At 34.5% G+C, this 2,872-nt stretch overlaps 1 non-coding gene across 1 annotated transcript; it reads left to right on the top strand.

Moving 5' to 3' along the window:
• Positions 1 to 560: 560 nt before the first annotated feature.
• LOC125123736 (U6 spliceosomal RNA) lies at positions 561 to 667 on the top strand. The gene has a single exon (XR_007134128.1). It is a non-coding gene; the product is annotated as a U6 spliceosomal RNA (small nuclear RNA).
• The last annotated feature ends 2,205 nt before the right edge of the window (positions 668 to 2,872 follow it).

The following is a 2,872-nucleotide window of genomic DNA, read 5'->3' as shown; positions in this document are numbered from 1 at the left end:
TTTCTATTTATCTTATTGGACATTCTAATAAACTCTCAAGCTTTCCGTTACTATCTATGTATTAAATATACTCGAGTCTTTACTCATAGCTCATATTGTTTACTAAATTTCCAAACCTAGATATCTCCTCTTTACCAAACATTTCCTGTTTCCATGTACCTTATAAGCATCACAAATTCAAAATGTCTAAAATTGAGCTCACTGTATTTTCCCAAATCTTTAATTTCAAAGGCATCTCTCTCTGTGAATAGCATCATAATTCCCTCTGTTACATGATACAGAGAATTAATCATTTTTTACTTTTTTCTTTTGTTCAACCCTATATCCAGTCACCAAAGCTATTTAATATTATCTCCTTAATATCTTCCAAATTTATTAGGTTTCCTACATCTCTTCTCTAGTATTCTAGTACTGAGCTCTAGTTCAGACCACTATCATCTTTCACCTGATTTATTTCGACATCTTTTATCTAGTCTTCTCACGTCCAGATTGGCCTCCTCTTTAATTCATTTTCCACACTGAAGCCAGAGTAGTTTTTAATGGCAATATTACATCATGTTGTGCTCAATTTGGCAGCACATATACTAAAACTGGAACAATTCAGAGAAGACTAGCATGGCCCCTGTGCAAGAATGACTTACAAATTTCTAAAGCATTCCTTATTTTTTACTTTATTGATGGGCACACAATATATAAAGATGTAATTTGCATGACAATAACAGCACAAATGAAGAGAGAGAAGATGAAGCCATTTAGGAGAAAGTTTTTGTATGCTATTGTAATTAAATCAGTATTAATCTGAACTAGATTCTTATAAATTAAGATGTTAATTATAATCTTTATAGCAACCACTAAGAATATAACTCAAAAAAACATAGTAAGAGAATCAGGAAGGGAATTAAAAAAGAAACCATCCTTTTAACACAAAGTACTTAGGGAGTTCCCCCTGTGACTCAGACAAGTTGACTAGTATCCATGATGACACAGGTTCAATCCCTAGCCTCTCTCAGTGGGTTAATGATCTGGCATTGCCATGAACTACAGCATAGGTCACAGACGAGGCTTGCATCTGGCATTTCTGTGGCCAGCAATGGCTGTAGCGTAGGCCAGCAGCTGCAGCTCTGATTTTACCCCTAGCCTTGGAACTTCCATATGCCACAGGTGCAGCCTTTAAAAGGAAAAAAAAAAAGTGGTCATTAATAGAGGATGGGCCTCCCTCCAAAAAAACTAAGACATATAGAAAACAAGTAGAAAAATAGCAAATATAAACATGAATTTATCAGTAATTTCATTAAATAAAATGGGATTGAATTGAAAGGCAAAAATTAGCAGAATGGATTTAAAAAAAAAATCCAACTATGTATTCTCTATAAAAGTACACTTTAGATTCAGAGACATAAGTTGAAGTGTGGGAAAAGGTATACTAGGTAAATAATAACTGAAAGAGACCTAGAATGGCTATACTAATATCAGAAAAAGACTTTAGGACAAAAATTATTACTACAGACTAAGAAGAACATTTGACAGTAACAGAGTTCATCCATCAAGAAGATATAACAAACATATACACACTTAACAACCCCAAACTCAGGAAACAAAAACTAGCAGAATTTAAGGAGAAAATAGGCAATTCAACAATAACAGCTGGAGATTTCTATGTCTCGCTTTCAATAATGAGTAGAACAACTAGACAGATTTTCATGAAGCAAATAGAAGACTTGAACAACGTTATGATTCTATTAACAGACACCTGCAGAACACTCCATTCTACAACTACAAAATACACGTTTTCTGAAGTACATGTGGAACATTTACTAGGACAGAACATATGTTAGAGCATTGAAAAAAGTGTCAATAAATATGAAGTATATGCTCCAACCACAGTGGAATGAAATTAGGAATTAACGGAAAGGAAATTTTGCAAGTTCACAAATACGTGGAAATTAAACCCAATCATAAATAATCAGAGGATCAGAAAAGAATAAGACGGAAATTAGAAAATATTTTGAGATGAATGAAAGTGAAAACACAACATAACAAATATTTTGGGATGCGATGAAAATAGTGCCTAGAGGAAAATTTATAGCTGTGTTGCCTATATTTAAAAAGAAGAACGATCTCACATATATAACCTAAACTTCCACATTAAGAAACGAGAAAATCAACAGAAAACTAAATCTAAGGCAAGCAGGAGGAAGGGAATAACATAGGTTAAAGTGAAAATAAATGAAATAGAGAGTAGAAAGACAAGAGAAAAAATAAAACTGAAATTTGGTTCATTGAAATGATCAACAAAATTGACAAATTTTTAGCTAGACTAATTGAGCAAAAAAAGAGAGAAGATGAAAATAACATCAAATCAGGAGTTCCCGATGTGGTGCAATGGGATCAGTGGCATTTCTGGTGTCCTGGGAGGCAAGTTCAATCCCTGGCAGCAGGTTGGGGACCTGGCATTGCTGTAGCTGTAGCGCAGATTGCAATTGCAGCTTAGATCTGATCCCTGGCCCAGGAATTCCATATGCCCTGGGGCAGCCAAAAAAGAAAAAAACTTTTAATTAAATTAAATTAAAATTACTAAAATCAGCAACAAAAAAGGGGATATTACTACTAACTTTACCAAAAAAAAAAAAAAAAAAGAGGTGGTATAGACTGAATGTTTGTATCCCTCAAATTCATATATTTAAATCCTAACACCTAATGTGATGTTTGGAGACAGGGCCTTTGGGAAGTAGTTAGGGATAGATTAAGTCATGAGGGTGGGGCTCTCATGATGAGATTAGTGACCTTAGAAGAAGAAAAAGGTCTCTCTCTCCCTCTCTCTCTCTCATCTTCCCTCCCTCTTTTATACCCCTCTCCTAACCCCACCCTAGGT

This window comes from Phacochoerus africanus, chromosome 3 (genome assembly GCF_016906955.1).
Source record: "Phacochoerus africanus isolate WHEZ1 chromosome 3, ROS_Pafr_v1, whole genome shotgun sequence".
NCBI lineage: Eukaryota > Metazoa > Chordata > Mammalia > Artiodactyla > Suidae > Phacochoerus > Phacochoerus africanus.
The sequence above is the reverse complement of the archived record's forward strand: the minus strand, read 5'-3'. Positions and strand labels throughout refer to the sequence as shown.